The sequence below is a fragment of the Peromyscus maniculatus genome, chromosome 17 (assembly GCF_049852395.1).
Source record: "Peromyscus maniculatus bairdii isolate BWxNUB_F1_BW_parent chromosome 17, HU_Pman_BW_mat_3.1, whole genome shotgun sequence".
In the NCBI taxonomy this organism is placed as follows: Eukaryota; Metazoa; Chordata; class Mammalia; order Rodentia; family Cricetidae; genus Peromyscus; species Peromyscus maniculatus.
The window spans coordinates 52,143,643-52,168,140 of NC_134868.1; the positions used below are offsets into that span (position 1 = coordinate 52,143,643).

Sequence of the window (24,498 nt, forward strand, 5' to 3'; positions counted from 1 at the left end):
GGGTCCAGCTAGTGCCACAGTTAGCTGGTAGCTATTATCTTCTGAGCAGTGTGCTGGTTGCTAGGAATACAGTCAAGTGCTGCAAAGCCTTTGCCTGGGGACCAGGAGTATCCTGCATGTCCTTCATCCATACCCATGGGCTAGCATACTGCTGCTCTTCACATTGGCTCTAGGCTTCTGGCTTCCTTGCCCATCTTGTATAGGTAAGTCACTTCCCATGGTTTTAGCTGCTAGACTCCCTTGGCTAGCCTGGGCATGGATACAGAAGTATCATGCTTTGGTGGTGGGCCTGGGCCTATCTCAACAGACCACCTCCCCAGTGACTTTCCTGTCTTTAGCCTTGCCTGGGAAGGAGGACAGAGGCTATGGACATCCAGCAGCTGGCTGAGCTCCAGGAGAAGCTCAGAGTGAGTGAACTGAGACCTCCAACCCAGAGGCATGGAATGTGCAGTTAAAGGCACAGCTAGTTTGATGCCAGCTGAGCTTGGAGCCCGAAGGAAGGATCAAAACATCTTCCAATATCTTTCCCATGTAGATGTAAAACTTTGTCTCTTAGAACTCACTGTTGCCAGGGTGGCCAGAAGAGACATCCGCAAATGTGTATTACATGCATGGGATGATGCAGAATGCTAAAACAGATGAACACAACTACGAGTTCAATGTTGTCACTCAAATATTCAGTCTTACTGTCATGTAGAGCCTTCACCTGATTCCCGTAAGCCCTTCTCTGAGGATCTTCTCTATGGTGGGAACAAACGACCCTCTTGACCATGTCTCTTACTGTCCACGTTGACTCTTGTCCGCAGCAGCTTCCTCCCACTCGACAGTATCTTCATCACCACAGCAGCTGAAAAAATTCTCGGAAGACCTGGGTCCCTTGGTGCTTCTCACTCAGACTCGTGGGGCCCCCATCTCTTGGTCACAGCAGAGCCCAGCTATCCCCTGGCACCCAGTCTTACTCTTCCCCATGCCTAGCGAGCAGACATGTGGGATCCTAGACTCAGGACACCCTGAGCTCTACAGCTGAGGGAGTGCCTACGCTCATTATTGGCTCAGCACTTGGGTAGGACCGACAGCTTGCGTCTTAGTTATGCCCTGGGATCTTCCATGCAGGCAAGAAGTGGGTCTCCTGGAAAATTAACATGGCCCCAGAGAGCGGAAGCCCTTTGTGTCCTCTCCCAGGACCTGAGGGCAACGAGCACTAGGGTAAAATTCCACAGTGACTCTCATGGTGATGAGGGGATTTTTTTTTTTTTTTTTTTTTTAACTGAGACAGGGATTTATGGAGCCCAGGGTGGCTTCAAACTCATGATGTAGCTGAGGCTGGGGGCTGGCCTTGCACTTCTGGTCTTGGTTCCATGTGTAAGTTTTTTTTTTTTTTAAGAATATCTTTTACTATGACTGCTACAGGAACCTGTACAGATGATGTCCTGATGTTCACAGTTCTGGGGAAGCCAAGTACTCAGTCCCTCTGCACCGTAGTCACCTTACCTAGACAGCCATGGAGGCACTGACCAAGGGGAAAGGTAGGTGTAGGTGTAGGTGTGTGTGTGTGTGTGTGTGTGTGTGTGTGTGTGTGTGTGTGTGTGAAATCTCAGGGAGAGCCACAAACATGGAGCCATCCTAGAAGCTCTGATCCCAAGTCCCAGGCAAATCTTGGTGATGATCTTGAGATATGTATGCATTAGCACAGGCAAGAGACCAGTCCAGGGCCACGGTAACCTCCATGGAGGGAGGAAAGGAAAAGGAGGCTTGGTGTGATAACTGGGCAAGACTGTCCAATGTTAAAAATACTCGCCAAGACCAAGCAGAAACGGAAATAAATACATTAGATTGTTAGGACTTGACAACTGTGTGGCACATGTCGCTACCAGACATTTCTGTTGCTCTCCGTGTACTTGGATGGCCTCATAAAGATCGGCATAAAGGAAAAGGGCTGCTGGTAGTGGTCACCAGCACAGCCCTACTTTTCCATTGTTTGCTCCATGGAACTTTCCCTGGTTCTACCCTCAGGATTACCCAGCATTTTACTCTGAAGAGTTCCGAATGCACATCTAAGCTTAAATTTGCTGTGACACCTACTACCCAGCTAAACCCACAGGATCAATTTCTACTCTTCCTTGCTTTAATAAACAGCATTGCTACACATCACAGCGAGGAGTCTGTGGGGTACAGTTGCTCCACGTAGAGGTTTAATACCTTTCTCTTCAAATACCACACAGTGTCTCAGTGGCTCTTGACTTTTCTACAAAACTCAGCCTTCAAACTTCGGCAATATCGCTGAAGCACGACACGAGATGACAGAATTACTTGCTTCTCTAAGGGTCGAATGTGCCAGGACAGAGTGGATATCTGTAGCTCATCACCCTACAAAGCAAAAAGGAACCTGCAGAGAAGTCTCTGAGGCTACATCGCTGCATCCGTCAAAGGCAGAGGAGGCAAGGAAAGACAGTATATTTCTCTCACCATGCATTCCACACTAGGGAAATTTACAGGGGGAAATACCCATGATTTACGCAGTCTGACTTCATGGGCATCACGTTACCAGGGCCTGTCACTCAACATTCGACTATCTGCAAACACCACGTGGAAGCACCTTCACAAAGAGAAGCCCCGGAGTTCAGCTGTGATGTAGCCAAACCCATTGAGCTCAGTTGCTATAAAAAGCAGGCATGTGGCTGATGGAAGTGATTTTAACTACTGGGGCCCCGGAGAGGCAGCTCACTGTAGCACTGAGAAGAGGGCGACCTGTGAGTCCCATCCCTGGAACCCACATGGTACAAAGAGAGGCACAAAAAGACTCCCAAACGGTGTTCACTGGCCTCCACATAAAATAAATAAACAAATGAATAAATACAATGTTTTTTAAAAAGTGTTTAGAGACTTCATGCTTGGCTTATTTGATATAACTAAGCCTGGGGTTACATCCCCACTGACCTGTGATGTTTTATTATTTATAGCAATTTTTGTTTGTATTCTGGCAGACCATTGCTTTAACTCTTTCCATACACACTGTATCTGACATGCCAGGCAAGAAAACAATGGCGATAGGGTCAGATTCCAGACCGGGGTGCTGGTCGATCTGAACCAGAGACTGACACACCCCTCACAGAGGGGCGAGCAGACTTGAGCCTGAAGAGCCCCCCCAAACACGCAGCTTCCTACCACAGACCTGTCTCATGTCCTGGTCATGGCTGGTTTTCTGTTACAGTGGCTCGCATCACTTCTGAAAGTCCAAACCAAGTGGCGTTTACTCTCTTCACGTACAACACAGATGACACACGGCAGCCTTCCTTCCCTCCACCCTTGCTCGGCTGCCACCCAAGCTTTCAGTAATTCCTCCTTCTAGGCCTGATCGATACATAGTTGGAACCTCATTCCTGTTTCTGTGGTACTGAACACTCGGGTTTTTCATGATTTCTGACTTTCGTAGACATGCTTCTTGTCTGAATGTCCCCTGCCCCTGTTTTTGTTATCATAAAGAACATTCAACCTTTCCTGCCCATAATCTCAGGAGGCAGAGACAGGAGGATTGGTAATTCAAAGAAAGTCTTATGCAGGGCCAGGTTCAAGACTAGCCTTAGCTACATGAGACAGTGTATGGATACGATAGAGTGAGATACTCTGGAGATTTTGTTTGTAAGACATGTTTTTTATATACCTAGAGAAAAACAATCTCTCGTGACTTAAGACATTGCATTTTAACATTCTTATTGCAATAAGGACAGACGCATCTAGAAGACACTGCCACATCTTCCCAGACTGCAAACGTTCTGACAGGTATGTTGGCATCCAAGTGGCATCCCGTGATGTAAAGGAAACACATGCCTGAGAATTTCTGTTAGCTCCAGACCTTGGACACACCGAGGACAAAAATGGGCAGTGTTTGCCCGGCAGGGTGCAGTCTAAATGTCCCACCCCAAACCTTAAGATGACAGATGGCAGGCGCATAGTAGGAGCTCAGGGAAGTCTGGCTTCCTTCCCCTGCCCCATGAGCTTGTTTTCCTGAAAACAACTTTGTTGTTCAAGGTTCCATCATTTCCAGATGCCTGCTCTTGAAGTGACACCTAGAGCTACACACGCTGATGTCAGAAAGCCGGGAATTTCTGGTGGGAATCAGCGGTAGATTGGCCACAGAGATCCTGTTTTTATGTCAATATCCTCAGTAACAAAATATGAGGAAAAAGGAAGTAGAATATATAAATATTCTTTTCTCCCAATTTGTACTGAGAGAATGTCTTGTTAATTAGGCACAGACAGTTCAAATAAGAAAAACAGAAGAAAAAAAAAACAAATAAGAAAAACAGAAGCACCTTCAATATGTGAAAAGGCCATCATTAAGATCTGAGTTCCATACAGCAGTTTCTATGTTCCTGTGTTTCTGTGTTCTGTATCACTGCCTAATAAACCTGGTTTCCCCCCAAATAAAGAAGATCCTGTTGTCAATTTATCACCTAGGTTATTGACAGTCTCATGGTCTAGTTTTTAGTTCAGAAAAATCTACTTGTAAAAGATGTTTTCAATGGCCACCCACCCCACCCTCCCAACGCTGTGATTTCTGCCCTTGTACCTGCTGACCATGTCTCCCTGGTGCCCTGAACATAACATCTAGATTATAACTGATGCATCACCATGAGTCTTTCTCCCTGTGTTTGGGACCCGAGCCTATCCTCAGTGGAGCTGGTGGCCCTGCAGACTGCCATGGATTCAGGTATCTAGGGGACACAGGCACATCCTGGGAAGAGGACACAGCCTGATGAGGTTCAGCAGTGTCATGGGTATGATAATGCAGTCGCTATGTCTGACCAGAGCATCACTCAGCCTCTCCCAGGAGACAGCCAAAAGCTGGAAGGGGAAGGACAGAGGAGGCCTGCAGAACGGAGTCCAGTGTTTATATTGTCCTGTGCGACTTCGTGGCTACCCCAGTCTAAAAACCCAGTGGGGATCCAGCTTCCCTGGGGATCTTGGACCCTCACCTTTCCCTAGAAGAGCTTTTCCAGTGCCACCATGCCCACCCCGCCAAGCCACAGATGTGTTCTCCAAAGGCCTTAAAGTGAAAGGATTTTTTTGGTTGCTGTCATTTTTTTCCCCAGGGAATCTATGATTATTGCTTCAGTGATGGTCAGCGCCTTTGAAGACTGAGATGCCTGCCGGACGGGCTGGCTGGCCCTTCACAGAGGTGCAGCTGCAGTCTCTTCACCTGTACAGTGGATATGGCACAGATGAGGTGTTGGTGTCTCCTACAGCTTGCGTCTGCCAGCATCAAGACCTAGAGGGACCATCAGCGTCCCTCCCTCAGCACCACAATTCATCCCTTGCGCTAGGCCTGAGCTTATCCTAACCTGGCACGGTGAAAGCTAGCAAGCCACTACCAACGCCGCACAGCTTGAGACAAAGCAGTCCGGTGATGACGGTTGAGACTGAAGCAAGCGTGCACTTTCTGGACTCTTCCACGTAAGGGTTGAGCCACCACACATCTTCTAGAGGACATTCAGTCTTGGGGAGCTCAGATGCACATTGCCTCACCAGCAGAGCAGAGACTGTAACCTTTGACAAGCCCCTGGGTGTTAACTGCCATCATGGGTCTGTTTCCTTGTCTTTGGCGGCAGCATCCCAAGCACGTACTTTCTTTCTCACCTACCCCAGTTTCCCTGCGAGTAGGAAGACATTCATACAGAGATGCCCTGGGCTGTGCCCCTGCCATCAGGAACATTCTGAAACCACACTCAACTATCCAGGCCCCAAGACAGCCATTCTCCTGAAAAATTACCAAGTGATTTATGTAGATATACAAATCTCTGCCAGAAACCATAATCAAATTCACAGCAGTTGAAAGCTGGAAACCACTTGGCCGTCCAGCAGTCAGCAGTTGGGGAATGGTTCCACCATGCATCTGCTGTGCCCTGTGATCATACATCTGCGAACAGTTGCCCAGAGCATTAAACACACATGGAAGGTGGGGGAAACTCCTCTGTGCAGAGATGACAGTGAACAAATAAAGCCACGGGAAACATTCCAGAACAAATTAAACAGATTCCAAGCCCAGGGACATCCAGGTGAACCTCAGTATGGCTGGGTAGCAAGTCAGGTCAGGGTCTCTGTGACTGCCAGACTCTAAGGCTATGCAATCCATGGGACCAGAGGTGGTCAAGGGGCACTCAACATCAGCCTGGCACACACCATCAACAACTAAAATAAACAGCTGCTTACAGCACAGAGAAGGGAGAGCAGAGCCCCAGCTCTGGGTGCACAGCAAAGCCACTGCTGACTTTACGGCCACCTGCTAAAGCGATCCTCCATGGGGAGCCTGTGGCAAGAGGATTTTCCTGACAGGAATTATCGCAGTGAGTTTTTAACTTAGGATGACTGTGTAGAGAGGACTGTGTGCTGTTAGACGAGATCCAGTCTAAGATTCGGGGGTGGGGGTGGGGGTGATGTTCTCATGGTTCTTATCCCTTCTTTTCATCTTGAGCAGCACTGACAGACCAGTCTCACCAAACATTGCTCCCGGGCTCCAAAGTGCCTGTGCTCAGAGCATGAGCATCACTGTGTTTACTTCCAGCACCCCCTTGGCCAGCTCTGCCTCTACCTGACCCACTCTGGTGAACTCACGTTTTTTTTTTCTCTACCCTACGCACCTCTCCCACATGCCTTCAGTTGGGGTTCACATTGCTAGAATTCCCCTCAGATGTGCATCTCTAAGCCCTGACTGGTAGACGGCAATGACTGATAAGGAGTGGTCCCAGTGTATACCCTGCCATGGGGAGAGCATGCACTGAAGAAGAGCATGGGGACTGCAGAGCAGCTTGGGCCTCTGAGATTCATCTCTGAAGGTGGGGCAGCTGGCAAGGAGTTTGTTTTGTCTAGGAAACCTCAGAGCAGTTGGAGAGGTTTAGCTGGTCCCAGCTGCATCACTGCACCCCTGCCCGTGCTAACAGAAGGACTGCCTCTTGGGCCTGAGAAACTGCAGTCAGAACTATGAGTGAACTTCAGCTAACCGTCAAAGCAGAACACTGCACACCAGCACTGCACTGCTGGCCACCTTCTGTTGTGCAGCCATGGAGCTACTGTGTTGTAAAGGCTGCCTTGCAGTCTCCTAGCATGACTGGCCATGAGGAAAGAAGTATAGGCCACACTTTTTAGACATTAACTTCATTTTTAAAAGAGGAGAAAGAGGCCAGGTGTGGTGATGTACACCTTCACTCCTAGCACTTGGGAGGCAGAAGGAGGAGGATGCATTTCAATAAGAGAAAAAAAGAAATATATAGTCTTCTTACTTTGCAACATCTCGAAAGGCAGACCTAGAGAGAGGGGTGTTGATCTATCCACAGCACCCTAGCTTAGGTTTTAGGAGGTGAAGGAAAACCAGAGGCAGCCAACAGGAGTAGCATCCAGGCTCCAGCTGCACTGCAGCCCTGGAGCAGAAGCCCTGTCCAGGGAAGAGCTCTCACACAGCTGTGACATATGTATGTACCATGTACCACCACATCCCCAACTGCGCTGACAACACAGCCTGCTTCCCGGGAGTGTTCACCCAAACGGTCTCCTCTCAACAGGAAGCTCGGAGGACAGATGCTGTTGATGGACTCAGCAGCCCAGGGAATGTTATTCCTTCTCACTTTAGCTGTGTGCCTTGCCGGCCACAACCATGCCTCCTGTCTCTGCAACCTCCAACAGGAAAACCTGTGTTTTCACTCCTGACAAGTCCTTTTATTGGCACCCCTAACCCCCAAAAATCAGGAAACAGAGATTCTGTAGCCATTTTGAAAGATTAGAAACATATAGCTTTTCTCCCAATTCAAGCTAAATTGCTCAAGACCAGTTCATGCTTACAAACTCTCATACCTGCTGCATTGACAAGATGATTGGCACTGGGATGGGTAGGGCTGCCTGTTGATTGACTGGACCCTGATAACGGAATGCAGCTCAGATTTGAGATGCTGCTTCTTACATTATATCTGGACTTTGAGGCTCTTGTGTGGTTTGTATATGGAGTTATTGTGGGGCCAAGGGACACAGTAGACCCCAACTACTTAACAGAAGAACTGTGTTGGTAAGCAAGAATCTCCTGCAATAGTTAAGTCTTGGCAGAATCTGGCCATGGAAAATGCAATCAGGAAAGAATCACTTTGTTGTAAAGCCATGTGTTAGTGTGCATGTGTATATGTGGGTTTTAATACACCCGTGCTCACATGTGTAGGTGTGTGTGTGTGTGTGTGTTTGTGTATGTAATCCAGAGGCTGGTGTTAATTGTTTTGTGAGCAGGGTCTCTCACTGAATCTCACTGGCTGAACAGCTTCTGGGATCCTCCTGTCTCTTACCCACCCCCACCCACCCCGATGCTGGGGATACAGACTCCTGCTGCCATGCCTGGCTTTTAACATGGCTGGTGAGGATTCCGACGCAAGTCCTTGAGCTTTCAGAGCAAGCCCTTTCCCCACATCTTCCCAGTCTCTGTGAAGCCGCTTTAACAAGTCATTATTAATTGTTGTGTATACTGTCCAAATACCAAGTGAAGTGGTGGCTGAAACAGAAGGGGCGTCAGGAGATAACTCTTCTTTACGCCCTTCCTCTTCCCGCTCTAATGATCTCAAGAGTCAGGCCTGCCCTGAATCGTGGTCTGTCGCTGTGCACTTGGAATGCATGGGTGCAGCGGCTAAGAGGACGAGCAAGCAGAGATTACACGAGAGAGAGAGAGAGAGAGAGAGAGCGGGCTCAGTGCAGTCAGAGGACTTGTCACAGTAATTGCATCTGCTTTGTCTCCTTTTCAATCGGCTGAAATATGCTTTGGGGGTCAATGCTTGTTTCCATTAACCTCTAACTTTTATGGTTCACTAAACCCTAGATTTGATATGAATGTAAACATTTTGTGTCGAGGACGGATCAATGTCTCTGATGGGGCAGAGAAGAGGAGCTTGTGAGAGTCCCTTTGTCCCCAGCTCCTCCATGTGCAATACTCTTTTCAAAGTGCGTCTGGACCATGAAATCAATCCGGGCTCTTTTAAAACTGCACATTCAGCATAAAATCTGAGGGTTCCAATTACAGATGAATCAGGGGATGAGCAGAAGTTTCCAAGAAGTCACAGACCACTAGCAGGGTGTGGAGATTTGGGGTGGGGGTGGGGCAATCCACTGAGTAATAATTCTCTCACCTATTAAGAAACTAATACAGTTATTGACTCCGTGTCAACAACATTAAATGTGTCAATACATCACGTGCAGTTACCTATAGGAACAAGAGTCAGGAAGCCTTCTGGTGACACACTGTCTAGCCATGAGGCCTGGGGAAGGCATTCTGCTGACTGGGTCATGCACAACATAAGGGCTCTCAAGTCTCTTTCGGACACTCAGATGATTCCAGTTTGAGACAGCCAGCAGCCACAGGGGCATCATGGAGGTGCTCACACCTAACAATGTGGAGGTCAGACTGTATTTTAAGTGCATATGGATCTTACTCCCTCGGCTGGTATTTGAGTGCCACCTCACATTTGGCAATTCCCTATCGTGTGATGGCAGAGATGCCTGGCTCCCTGTTTCCCAATGTGTGCAGTGGATTGGGAGTGTATACCCATCTACACAGAGAGAGACTCATCGCTCAGAAGTGAGAATTTAAAGGAGAGAGAAAGTAGCATCTGCCTCCCAGTCAAGGGCACATGGTGCCCTTAGCATCTGTCCAGGGCTGGTGGTGCTGGGAGCAGATCTGTCTGTTTTGTATTCAAACTGTACCTTAGTCAGTGACCAAACAGCACACAGCCTCTTCCTCACTAGTATTATTTAAATGCCCCAATTTCTTTTTCAAGCAATTCCACTTACATACAAATTAGAAAGCATCTGTTAGTACCTTCCCTTATAACTAGGAAATCCAGCAACTCCTGGTGACCTGAGCTTTGGGGTAGTAAAGAACTGCTGTTGCATATTTGTTTTTTCTTTTTTCTTTCTTTTTTTTTTTGGTTTTTCGAGACAGGGTTTCTCTGTATAGCTTTGGAGCCTGTCCTGGAACTCACTCTGTAGACCAGGCTGGCCTCGAACTCACAGAGATCTGCCTGCCTCTGCCTCCCGAGTGCTGGGATTAAAGGTGTGCACGGCCGCCGCCGCCGCCCGGCTTGCATATTTGTTTTTTTCTAAAATCTTTTCTTAGTATAAGATTCAAGACACTTGCCACGTACCTTCAGCACTGATTTAAGAGGTTAATGTCAGCTATGCAACAGTAACAGAAGCAGGGACAAACGTCCAGGCTGTATATCAGGTATGCTCAGATTATCTGCATGCCAAAACAATTGCTCAAGAGCCCCTAATAAAAAAGTTCCAGAGAAATGCTTTCCTCAGGAATGCATGAGTTAATCAGAAGATCTCGGACAGTTCAGCTCTGAACACAGACATGGTTTCCAGTATCTAGAGAGGACAGAGTGCACTCTGGTCATCGTTCCTAAGAGAACAGATCAGACCCTTTCCATTGCAGATGGAATTTTTCTTTGGTGATTTGGCAGATGCTGAAGAATGGAGTACTATGTGGTGTTAATCAGCTCTTCCATCTTGAGGTGGGCATGGCTGCTCAGATCCTTTATGAGCCTGCATCTGTCCTGAGGCGACTGAGGATCCTATGTGGCCTTCACTCTTCTATCTGTACGTCACAGCACATCTGCACATGCCTGTCAGACAAGCTGGATTTGGTGGCTCTAGCCTGTAATCCCAGCACTGCAGAGGCCGAGGCAGGATGGTTGCTGGGAGCTTGAAGCTAGTCACTTCTACAAAGCTAGACTCTAACACAAACAAACGCAGAGATTCAGAGGTGGTGCCTTGCATTTTATTTATTTATTTATTTTTTAAACAGGGTCTCTCTTTGTAGCCCTGGAACTTGTCACATAGACCAGGCTATCCTCAACCTCAGAGGCCTGTCTGTCTCTGTCTCCCATGCCTTACATTTGGACCTACTGTACTTCCTCTGAATAACTGATGTTTTGGTAGCCACAAAGTAGAATATTCTAAAAAAAAACGGAAGAAAACAAGTATACAGGAAAATTTAAGGTTATATTTAGAAAATAGCCCCAAAAATTCCAGATTTAGTGATTAAGGCGTTCAAAATACATTCTAGAACACAGGTGCAAAGTCGGGCTTTGGTTCTGATGTCCTGAAAACAGACGTATTTTTAAGTCCTAAATAAGCTCATCATGGGAAGGGGTTTCCCAACTTTTTTGGTGGCAAGCTTTATCATTTTCTCCCTTTCCCTCTGCCAACTAAAATGTTGATGAGGATTGATATTGGATAGTGAACAGGTGCAGGCTCTAGCTGAGAGTCTTCCTAGAAATACCAGCTTTGGAAAGAATTTCCATGGCTTCCTTCTCCCACCAGCCACCCTAACAGTCCAAGCTTGATTCTGCTCAAAGGCCACGGTCCACACACTTACCAGGACAGCTGAGTGTGTGGGAGACAAAGTCAGCATGCTATTTTTAGCAGGTGCTGAAAGGAAAGCCCACTTTGGAACTGCCCTTGGGGTGAAGCTTCCCCCAAAGAGGCTGGGGAACGCAAGGTCCAAATGAGACGTGGGAGACCTTGTTTCCACCACCCTCCATGTCAGAATGTTTTACTTTTCTTGAGTGACTTTGCAGGCAGGTGGATACTTCTAGAACACTTGTCTGTTGGGGAGGGGAAACAGGAGGACCTATTTTCTAGAGGTCTTTCTACGCTTGCCTTGTCTCTCTTGTACAGGAGCCAAAATATCTTCCTCATCTATAGCAGTGGATACAAGGAAACGGCACTGAAACCCCAAAGGACTAACACTGTACACCGCTTAGCCACATACTAAGCTAATGCTGTGGTTGGGGCATACTCAAACTCATTGGCCCTTAACTAGTCAAGATTTGCCACTCATCATGATGTCTTTAAATGCAAGGTGTGTGGCTTTCAGCTGAGGACCAACACTTCTAAAAGTAGTGGAATAAGGGCAGTGTCATATATAATGTGGCAAATAATGTTGAAGGATAATCTCTCTCTCTCTCTCTCTCTCTCTCTCTCTCTCTCTCTCTCTATCTATCTATCTATCTATCTCTCCTTTTAGAGACAGGGCTTCTCTGTGTAACAGCTCTGGATGTCCTGGAACTCACTCTGTAGACCAGGCTGGCCTTGAACTCAGAGATCCACCTGCCTCTGTTGGGATTAAAGGTGTGCATCGCCACCTCCCGGCTCTGATAACATTCTTTTAAATGCAAGATGTAGCACGTTTGCTGGAAGATCATTTGCCCACATGGAATCTCTGAATGTGTTTACCTGGGAACAATTTATTCTATGTCAGGTGCTGTACACCTGATAGTTGAATTTGGCTCAGAGCTGCTGCCTCTTGGTTTCATTAGAATAAAACAAATTCTAGACCATGTGGGATGAAGAGAAGATGGAAGCTTCCATTACAGACTTGCACACCACTACTGCTTAAAGGGCAGAACTCCTGGGAGAGGAGTCAAGATGCCAGGAGCTGCAGATGTTGAGGAAAGAGGGCTTCTGAATGTTTAGATTAACACTTCCCAGTCAAGGGACTCATGACAAACATCTAGCACCTTGTCCTCTTCTACTGCAGCAGGAGCCTGAGGTGGCTGAGACTGAGGATATCATCTTGGGCTTCCGCAGAATACCACTCCAGTGGCAGAAGTTGCAGGCTGAATGGAAAAGGGGCTCTTGTCACACAGGCTGCAGAGACAAACACTGGCAGCATGGGTAGGAGCTCTACACCTGCATGTCTTCATTTCATGGTAGATGCCCTTGCAGGTACAGCGGACGAATGTGCATGAATCACTTTATAGCAGCAGTAGGCTGCATTAGGCCTTATACAGCCTCAGGTAGGACTTCATCACATAGTGCAGATGGTGAGCTATTCTCACCTCAAGTACAACGACCCTGAGTTGCCTGTGGAAGGACAGGGAGTGCTTCAAAGAGGACATGGCATTTGGCCTGACCCTTTAGAGGCTGGCTGCAGCTGCAGATCAGCAGTCCTCCCAGGAAACTCTTGCAAGAGCTGAGCATGGCTATTGCTATCATTAGAAGCCAGAACTGCTTGGGTCCCCTCTGCTCTCTGCCCTCAGGTTAAATCGGAAGCACGAGAATCAGGTGGTTAGTTGGGTGGAGGCATATGATAATGTCCTTCTGAATGTGAATTGTTTTGAAGGCTGTACTAGTTGATCAGAGCAATCATAACTGCCATATACTGAGTAGTTTAGGGAACAGAAATTCATGCTCCCATGATTTGGAGGCCAGAATGTCCCAGGTCACGGTATTGGTAGGTATGGCCCCTCCTGAGGCCTATGATGGTATCTCTTCTGGCCTCTCCTGGGTTTCTGGAGGCTGATGGCTGTTTGGGGGGGTACTATCACTTGCTCTCTGCCTCCAATGTCACATGGCATCTTCAGAGGCTGTCTCTGTCTCCACATGACCATCTCCTTGTAAAGATACTGGCCGTGTTGGATGAGGGGCCCACACTATTTCAGTATGACTCTAGCCTAATTCAGTATGACCATAACTTCAAATAAAGTAACATTCTGAGGTCCTTGGAGATAGGATTTCAGCTTGGATTTAGGGGTAATACAATCCAAACCTCAACAAAGGAATACATATACATAGATATGTATATATATTCCTTAAATCAAACGACAAATTAATGTAAAGGAATTAAGCTACACATTGCATCCTGCAGATGTAACTCTACTTTGAATCACTTGCAATACCCCTTGGACTCTTTTGACATTTTTAGTAATTGGACTGAGTCTTCCTTATTTCTCTCATTGAGTATCTTCTAGAGCAGAAACTAGAACCAGAGATAGCATGTCAGAAGGCACACAGCCTGCCCTTGTGAGCCTTCAGTGAAGGACCACTCATGGAATTAGCGTCAGCACTCAGCAGAGGAAAATCAGCCATGGAGCTCTGAGAAACAGACAGCTTCTTTTATCCACATCACGTGCAGGGATGTCAGTTAAGACTGCTTCAGGAGGCTAGCCATTGACTTGGAAGTCTGAGTCCGTGGAACTTTATGCAGCAGCCTCAAGAAACTGGTCTAGCAAGAAGTGAAGTGACTTGGTAGAATGGGTCCATGAGCTCTTCCCTGTGAAGGCTGTGCTAACCTGGCTCTTGGCTATTTCTTTCATCTGCTGGGTTTTGCTAATGGCATAGGATTGCTTGTGTTTTTATTATTTTTATCTGTGGGCTGCTCCGTTGCCTTAAGAAACTGTTAAGCTGTTTTGAAAGCTGAGGGGAAGGTACAGAAAGGATTCTCATCAGCTTCTACCACAACTGGGCTGGGCGAGAATTGGTATCACCAGTCCAGGATGCCTTCAGAAAAATTTAAAATGGATCAAAACTCCAAATGGATCAAAGACTTCAACATAAAAACCAGATACACAGAATTTGATAGATGTGAAAGTGAGGAACAGCCTTGAACTCACTGGCACAGAAGACTTCTGAACAGAACACCATTAGTATAGGCACTAAAATCAACAATTAATAAATGGGACCCCGTGAAACTGAAAAGCTTCTGTAAGGCAAAGCACACCATCACTAGGGCAAAGCGGCAGCCTACAGAATGGGAAAAGATTTTTAAAAAGTACATATCTAGTAGAGAGCTACTATCTGAAAATATATAAAGAACTCAAGAAACTAGCTATCAAGACATCTAATAACCCAATTAAAAATGTGGTATAGATCTAAACAGAATTCTCAATAGAGGAAACTCAAACGGCTGAGAAACACTTAAATGTTTAACATCCTTAGCCACCAGGGAAATGCCAATCAAAACTACTTTGTGAATTCATTTTACACCTGTTAGAATGGCTAAGATCAGCAAAACAAGTGACAGCTCATGCTGCCAAGGATGTGGAATAAGAGGACCACTCATGCATTGCTGGTGGCAGTGGAAATTCATACAGCCATTATGGAAATCAGTGTGTTGTTCCTCTAGATTCAACTGCACAACTCTTGGGCATATACCCAAAGGATGCTTCATCCTACCACGGAGACATCTGCTTAACCATGTTCATTATGCTCCCACCCTCCACAGTATTACATAAGACTAATATTTTATTATTGTCTTATATTGTTCATGCTATTAAAATGATTCTTTAGTCCAACATTTAAAGATGTTAAAGTAAGAAATTTCTTACTTCTTTTTCTCCCCTAAAACATCCCATGCTGCTGGGGATGGAACTCAGGACTTTGCTCAGGCTAGGCAAGCAATCCCAATCACTGAACTCTTCATAGCAGTCACACGGATTCTCCCTTTCAAATGTCTGCAAGCCTTGCATTAACACCGAAGCTCAGGCCACCGTAATATCTGCCGTGGGACCGCATTCAGAGTTCCTTCTAGATCAGAGTGGGCTACTCCCTTGCTTCAAACTCTCCACTGGTGGGTAGGGTCCAATTGCTGAGCAGATGCTTTAGGAGTGAGTTCCGGGCACCATCTAAAAGTTTACACCTTCACCATCCCTCTGTTCGACTATAGCCAGTTTCTTTTAATGCCCGTAATGTTATTTTCCTTTTTAAATTGTACAAATAATTTTCTCAGCATGGAATGTAGTTTCTCAGTTTAGTTTGCTCTGTGGGGCAAGTCAGGATTGGGGAGATGGCTTCTTTTTGACTAAGTAAATAGTTGGGAGCAAAACCAACATTGAAGACATTCCCGCAGTTCATTTAACATTCACTTGCTTTCCCTGGGGGTATGAACTTCACTGCTGGTGCCACCAAGCCATGCCTTTGGCACAGCATCCCTTTGGCTCTCCAGAGTGGGACCTTGCTGCAGGCAGCTGGGTCTCAAACTCCACTCATTTTGGAGACTGATAACAAGGACTTCTGTCACAAAGCACGGCTCATGTCCTGGGGCTGGTAACTGTATTGCTGTGCATGCTGTGCACACTAGATGTGTGTGTGCCTGTGTGCACAGACGTTAAGGCTCTGTCCCTGATGTGCTATTTTACATTATGACTGACAGCATCCAGGTTACTTACGAGTTGCAGCTGATTTAGGTCTTAAACTGCCCAGTGTTTTTATTAATGACTTTATTGACTGTCTTGTGGGTCACTTGTTAGGAGACCAGCAGGGGGAGCAGGTGAGCATTAATAGCGGATTTGATGTTAGCATTCTGCAATAGGTACTTTTCTTGCTGTTTTCTTTTGGCTTAGTATTTTATTTTAGTCAAGACTTTTTGGCATATAAACTAAAAGAAAAGGCCATTTAAAGGCATCAGGATTTGGGGAGAATGTACATAATTTCTTTTTCTGTAAATATTCTACTAGAATTGTTTTTAGACTTCAAAAACATTATTGCATTTTTTTTTTTTTTCTTGAGGGAAACAGATGTCAGGAACTGGTACCTAATACTTAATAAATGTCCTCTCTTTTCGGTCTTTGTCCAATTTGTCTCCTTTCATTTCTCTTTTGTGCCTGCCTGTCTTTGACTTGTGCCCTTGCCTGGACTGGGAACATTTGGAGGGAGTGCTAGTGGGTGCCAGACTAGGGCTTAGGGAGGCGTCCGAAAGAAAAGCACAGAATACGTACAGCAGACAACCAGGAAGACCTAGTCATTAAGAGACAACTGGATCCACACAGGGATAAAGGCAGCATGGAGTCTTTTGTGCACCTAAGTGCAAGCATCATGACTGCTTATAACCTTGACTATAACTTTTATGCCCAACTATTTATCATAGTTGTGATACAGTTTTTTAAAAACTACTTTTGTCCATGTAAGTCCATAACCAAATGTAAGTTCCCACAGAAAGTTTTCATATTAACTCAGCCAGATGGATGGGAATAGCAAATGAGGGTCATGTGCATTTTTTAAAAAAATAACCTTGACACAAGCTATTTATTTATGTTAACTTATAACCAAGAGAGATAATATATCTAAATGTGAATACTTACTATGGCATTTTTATCTCTTTTTAAAAATGTTTCTCAATAATTAAGATAAAATTTATAAATTTAGATTAAAAGAAGATTAATCTAGATGGCATTAAGCCACTTGAAATGAAAACTCATTCTGTGGAGAGATGCAGACAGTTCATTCAGAATGGCCATGAAGGGAGGCTGGACACATTTCTCAGGAGCAGTAGGATCCGAACTCTCAAAAGCTTGTCTAGATGGATTTAATGTAGAATTTTAGCTAACAAACTCACCTCAAAACATCAAGTGCTGTGTCAAAGCAAAGATTTAATTCAGGTCATAAGTGAAACAGCCATCACTGGCACAGGAATCTTTTACAAAGAATGTTTACCGTTTCTTCCTCCAGAGAGGAAATGCAGGGATGTCAGGCTGGCGCTTACTCATTGCTGGAGAATTGTACTCACCGTTTTCTCAAAGCTGTGATTTGTATCTGTACCCTTCTGACATTTGTTTTTTGATGGAGAGGTAAATATTCCACAAAAAATATTAGAATGAAAATATTTAAAAATCAAACAGTGTTTGAGATAACTTTATACAACAGGATAATTATATAAACTGAAATCTTCCTAAAAATTTGAGGAATTTTTGGTGTAATCTTAGAAAAATATTTACTTGCATATTTCTCAAGTTTCTAATAAATAAAAAGCTCCCCCTTTCAGAGCCTGTGGGCTCTAGAAGATGCAGTGTGGCTGTCAGATATGAAAGCCCTTTAACAGGATGCTCTGCTGGGTCCTGATGGTGCACACTGTAAACAATTTGAGAATCTTTTAAGTTTCTTTCAAACAAAAATCTATCCTATCTAAATGTCATTCAGACATGATTTCATGGTAAACACTGGGATAAGAGAGTGAGTGAGCACCTGGTACCTTTTGATATAACTAAACAGGAATGGCAGGCATGGAGAGGTCACATGATCTTCTTACAGCCCCTCACCCTGCCCTCATATGCACTCATCAACAGACCAGGTCTGTAGCTCTTTGTCAAGTGGAAGTCACACAGCTAGGCTGAAGATGGGGACTGAGGGTGACAGGCCCAGGCTACAGACCCTGTAGTCCTTTTAACGTACTTGTCACCATCTACCCGGAGATGAAAACATGCTGGCGGTGGGCGGAAATGGCTGTTTCCCAGGAAAGGAAGTGGCCTGAAAACACATCTGGCAGACCGTCCTTCCCTCCTTTGGCAGTCAGAGAATGATTTTAACAAAATATTCACTTCCTCACCTCTCACAAAGGTGAACTCCACAGAGTCAATGCCCAATTCTAAGCCAGTGACTTAATTATGCTCTAAATATACTGGGCCAGCTATTTTATGTCAAACGCTATGTGCATACAGCAAACATAAATAAACACACAAACAAATACTTCCAACAAGAACAGGAAAATGTGCTCCAATTGGCACCATATTTTATTTCACAGGCCCGTCACATTCTTAGCTGCGAATATAGGACGAAGCTAAAGAGACAAATTGGGAAGGGATTATGAAAGCCAGAAAAATGAGTATGTGGGGGCAATGTGAATACACAGCTAGCCAAAACATGGACACACATGCTGGGCTTCCAGCGTCTGGATTCTAAGTCTCCACTGATGAATGAGTTTGTGTACTCACACAGGGTTGCCCCCTAATGGTGATCACAGGACTGCCCCCTCCCCATGACCACGTCTGCACTATTCACAAAAACTTGTACTTTCACACAGCACCCCGAAGCTCAGTTTTGGGTCATGACATGGATTCTGTCGTTAGGAGAAGTATCGGTACCATACAGGGGTGACAGCCAGCACTAAACAGCAAGTCTCAATCCTTTCCAAAGGAAGTTGGGTTTTCGCCTTGTTAAAATTGGAGTAAAAAAAATTATTGCTTTAGGGGCTGGAGATACAGTTCAGTGAGTGATAGTACCTGTTCTACGAGCATGAGGACCATGCATGTGTGTACACACACATGCATGTATGTACACATGCATGCACATATGCACACATATACATCCCATGGCTTTAAATTCAATGGCATTACATGAATGAAAAGGAAGGCTCCATGGATGCACTTGGCTGGCAGGAGTCTTTGCTTCTCACCCCAGTGAGCCTTGATTTCTTCATCTTTAACAGGAATGAAAAACTCCATATGTATTGAAGGATCTGTGTGCCTCTTTGAACTTTTCTTCAAGGGGCTTTCCTCTGGTACTTTTCTCAAATCGACAGCTGGGGAATTACCTCACGGGACCCCAGATTCTGGGCTCCATATGGGCATGCTGGCCGCTCGGGAGTGGTGGGAGTTGGTGTGCTGACATTTTTGCCGATGGCCACAGTCTGCCTTTGTGTTGTTCAGATCGAGGTGGACACGCACTGAGTAGAAAGAAGCCACGCCAAGGTACTGCTGTGCAGGGACTGCTGAAATATTATTATCTCCCCCCACCCCCTTGTATGTGTTGGGGACAGTTTTAATTGTTCCCTTGATTCTCATTAATGGCTGCAGACAACGTGAAGAGAACACTAGAAACTTCCCTGGCAAGTTTTAGGTCCAGTGAATGCCTAATGCTTTTCCCTGCAGACAAACTTTGAGGTGTATAGAGAAACATATTAATTATTTGACAATTCTAAAGATGCCAAGGGCAGGAGGAGAGATGGCCAAGAGGTCCCTCAGTTCTCTCCCCACTCTCACATGCCAGGCGCCCAAGAGTCTCAAGTGTGCCATTCTGACTGCAAAGACACAGTGTCCCAGCTTCACCCGGTAGGGTAATTCAGCAGAGTCTCTCATATACCAACAAGGCACTTTCCAAAACTCCAGTCCAAGCTGGCCAGATGTGCCTGTGCCAGTCAGCACGCCAGGGCTGTAGGCAGTGATGGCATGGAGAGAGGACTCTGCTGTGCCTGGTGAGGGTACAGACAGGGGACTGGCTCAGAGGGCCTGCCTAGCTCTTCAGGGAATGGCTGTGATCCAGATCCAAGTGCAGGGGACCCCATGTCTGAGTGCTCTGTGCATTTTTAATAACACAGGCTCTTGTTAAATGTCCCTTGTTATGTGGTGAGGGCGAATGTTCTTCCAGGTCAGGCGAGAGGCCCTGGGTCTACCCACTTATCTAACAAAGACAACACTCCTAGGGACACTCTGCAAACTGGTTCACCCTGACGGCGGAGGCCATGGGAACTGCTCACAAATGCCCTCCGGCATGGGTCGCGTGGCAGCTGCCCACTTCATGTTGATTTAAAAGTGGGAAGTACCTGGCTTCCTAGGATACTATTTCCACAGAGCCAATCATTTTCTGGCAAACTAGAGGCTCTGAGTACTCTGACTCCAGGATTCTGACAGCAGGGGATCTGTGAGATACTAGATTCCTGAAGAGTTGGGGAAGTCAAAGCCTACAAGGAGACCCTGTAGCTTTGACCTCAGCTGAATGGGATGAAATGATGCCAAAGGGTGGTGCTTAAGTGTCTTTGTGACGCATCCTTCCCTACAAGACTCAAGGTTCTTTGTGGAATAATGTGCAGAAGGATTGTAAGAACCAATGGCAGTTGATAACATCAAGGAACCACTGTTTTCCAAACACACATGTGAATTCACACTGATTGTGGTAGCATGCATAAGGCCTGTGTAAGCAACAGCCATCCAAAATCCCAGCATAGGGGTGGGCTAAAGTCCCACCATGAGCTGAAGTTATTGACATTTGGCAATAGCTGGGAGGAGGGAGGAGCAATGATTTTTAAATGATGTGACCCCTGTTAGGTTGAGCACACAGTAGGGCAGGCTCCACTCTCAAGACTAGCTGGGCAACAATAACTGGACTGAACAGGGAGGAAGAGAAGGAGGAGAAGGAGAAGGAGGATGAGGAAGAGAAAGAGGAGGAGGACGACCACGAAGACGAAGACGAAGACGGAGACGGAGACGGAGACGGAGACGGAGACGGAGACGAAGAAGAAGAAGAAGAAGAAGAAGAAGAAGAAGAAGAAGAAGAAGAAGAAGAAGAAGAAGAAGAAGAAGAAGAAGAAGAAGAAGAAGAAGAAGAAGAAGAAGAAGAAGAAGAACTTGTTACCATCATTATCCTCTCAAAGCTGGGTGGGAGGGTGGACAGGATGGTTATGGGTGGGTGAATATATTCAAAGTACATTGTATGAAATTCCCAGAGATTTAATAAAATTATTGTGGTTTTGTTTTGTTTAAGGTCTTTGTAGATGGCTTCCTTTCTGGAAATGGTAACTCTGTCTTTCTTGTACCATCAAATGGCTTAATGAGAACTGGAGACAACTCTTTTTTTTTTTATGATCATTGGTGTTTTGCCTGCATGCATGTCTGTGTGAGGGTGTCAGAAGCACTGGAAATGGAGTTACAGACAGGTGTGACCTGCCATGTGGATGCAGGGAATTGAACCCGGGTCCTCTGGAAGAGCCGCCAGTGCTCTTAACCACTGAGCCTTCTCTCCAGTCCCCAGAGACAGTTCTTGAGAGGATAAATGGGGCTGTGAGGTTTTAGCTGATGACATGGAACATGGCAGAAAATACGCATAATGATGGAAAAAAGCCACACCATGCATAGCTGCTCCGCAGAAGCAATGGGGGCCGAGGGCAGCTTCTAGGAAACCAGTGTCAATATCCCTCAGTTTGCATCTCCATCTGCTTCAGCAATCCTGTCAGCAAGTGACTGAGGAAGGCCAAAGGTTCTGTGGAAAAGGAACACTGGAGAATCACAGAAAAGGATGGAGGGGCCTGAGCATGCTCAGTTGCTACCCCAAGCCATGGTGGGAATCATTGGCCATTGGCTGGTGGCGCTAACAGCATCATGGCCATTGGCTGGTGGCGCTAACAGCAGGGCCCTTTCGGTTTCTGCTGGCTTCCCTGGAGCTGGTGTCCCGTGAGGGTCTCCTGTGAGTTCTCCTAGAAGTCCAGCCACAGTTCTGACTATGTAAGCCCCTCTTGAGTTCCCGTGGCTCTGGGGGCTGCCACGTGTCACTCCTTGCTCTGTGATGGTGTCCCTTTCCTAGCACTTCAAAGTGTCTCTCCTCCTTGGGCTCTGTACTAGACCCTGGCCTGGCATCTGCCACACTGTAAAGTGAGGGCCTTCTTTTCACCCTGGATGCAGACTCAACAGCGAGTGGCCTCATTGAATACGTCCCATTCCCAGGGTATGGATTTGCTGACTCCTCCCCGTGCTTCTAACTCATAACCTATTTGAGTGTATGAGTTAGAAATGCTTTTTTTTTTTTTTTAAAATAGCACCCATGCACATGGGTGTTTGTGTGTGTATTTACTTTGTTTCGTTTGAGACAGAGTCTCCATGTAGCCCAGGCTGGCCTCGAGCCTGCCACAATCCTCCTGCTATAACCTCCTGGGTGCTGGGACTGCAGGCATGTGCCATCATGCCTTGCTCTGACCCCTACATTCTTAAATGATTGAAAAATATACAAAAAAAGAGTATTTCACGGGTGCGAAAATAATAAAAAATGTGAAGTGCTGTGTTCACGAATAAAGCCCTCTTCTGGCAGGCCAAGAGCTGCCCGGCAGCTGCCATGATTTGCTGATACAGTCATCGAGACTGGGGCAGTCCACAGAGCTCGAAGCCTCTACCATCTCATTCCTCAAAGAAGCCTTGCTGACTCCACTCTTAGTCATTTCCATTTCAGAATCTATGAAGAACAGCTCCTACCATGTTCTGGGGGGACCGGTGAGGACAGTGTCCATAGCAAGAGCACTGAGGCCTGGCGTCCCCAGGAGGTGGCGTTGCCTTACCCTATGCACTCTCATAGTGCTCTGCCTATGGTCCCCTTCCCTCCCTGTCCCATGATCCCCTCTGGATCAGAAGTCCTGGTGTGAATCACCCTTTGCCCAGCAGAGTGTTTCACTTGCTAATTGGCATTATCTCTTTTTCCATGTTTCTTCTTGTAAAGCATCTTGATTTGCCTGGAACACTATTGAATGGTTCCAACCTACACCATATATTAAAGCCTTGAATTGTGCTTTTCCAAACAAACAAAAGAAAAGACCTGCACCCATTGCTATTGCCTCGCTCTGAATCAGAGAGGAAGTGTGGAACAGCGGAGCTACTGTTTGATGGTGAACAAATTAATCTTAATAAATGAGCCTGTAAGGAAAGGGAGTTAGCAATCTTAAATTGTGCCCATTATGGATCAACTTAATCCAGAAAATTCCACAGAGAAAGAACGGGTCCTATTTTCTCAGAAGGGAAACTGAGGCTGAGAGCAGCTTAGCTCTGTAAGTACACACAGCCCTGAGGTGAAGGCCTGCCTACTCTTTCCTGGGTGTTCTGAGTAGGGATGTCGGCATCAAGGAACCATGCATCATCCCTCAGGAGTCAAACCTCCTCGCCTACTAACTGTCTGTGCAGAGCATGAGTTCTGGCCTTTCTGAGCCACAGAACTCTCTAGTAGTTTGGAACACCTGTGAGTCCCTTCTAACAAGTGTGAGAATTGAGGAGTCTGTAAGAATGGACATATCTCCACTGATGGGAAAGTATGGTTGGCTAATTCCTCATTTATCTAGGAAAAGCTGAATTTTCAGTTAGAGCTTGCTGAAGAATAAAGACACATTCTTTTCTTCTCTCCAAGTTCATGGACCCCCATCATATCTGCCTGTGGACTTTTGGATAAGGACCCCTGTTCTGGTGGCAGCTTGGTAGCCAGTCTGTTAACAGGATGCATTTTAAAAAGATTTAACTAGGTCTCTTCTGAACTGATTCTGTGAATAACAAAATTCTCTGTGCAGATGCCAGATTCACCTATGATCTAAAGTCACGACTTTTGTAACTTCCAGAAGCCGAGTATGTACTCTGTGGAGCTGCCTGGGCTTTCTGGAGGCAGATACGGTCCCGAGTCAGTTCACCGGATCCTGGAGATTGCACAGTACCGATCTCTGGAGCATTAAGATCTAGTTATGAAGGGGGAAGTGAGTCCGGATCAGCAGAGCCACAGGGCTGGAAGTGCCTTAGAAGTCAGCACAGCCCCTGACTTTTATGGCCAAGGGATTTAGCACTTAATTAAAAGGGGAAAGTGTTTTGCCTGAGTCCATTGACTGGGACTAATTTAATTAATAACATGTCACAGAACGATGGATCCCTGAGCAAAGCCCAATACCGTAAAGGACAGGGTATGTGTTCCCTCTAGATAAACTTCATTTAAATATCTACTGTAAATTAATAGATCATTAATGAGGCCAAAGTATTTTAAGCTTATTTGTATATTTAAATGGCTATTTTGTTTTAAGTTACAAACATGTAAGTGCTGAGAAACTGATCTTGGTAACTAGATTCAGTAACGTCAAACTGGGTTAAAATAAAAATTATGCATAGCTTAGCTAATAGTTAAAAAAAATCAAATAATACCAACAGGACTATACCCTACCCCCCTTTGAAAAGGCACAGTTTACAAGAGCTGGCTGGTCTTACTCTTTATATTTACAGTAACAAAAATAAAGTCCTGTTATAGCTGTAGTTTTATTCCTACAGGAAAACACAGAAACTTTCACTGTGTTTTAAAATTAAAGTCATTACCTCAGATACTCTGCAAGCTTAGCCAGCGAATGAGCGGACAGACAACAGAGCCCCAGCTTCTCTCTAGGAAACAATTAGGGTGGTGCCTATGACATGCCCA

General features: G+C 45.9%; 1 protein-coding gene across 1 annotated transcript in view; it reads right to left on the reverse strand.

The window, feature by feature from the left end:
- Positions 1-24,498, reverse strand: part of Mcph1 (microcephalin 1) — a 208,624-nt gene that overhangs the window by 37,967 nt on the left and 146,159 nt on the right. The gene's annotated exons all lie outside the window — the stretch shown is intronic.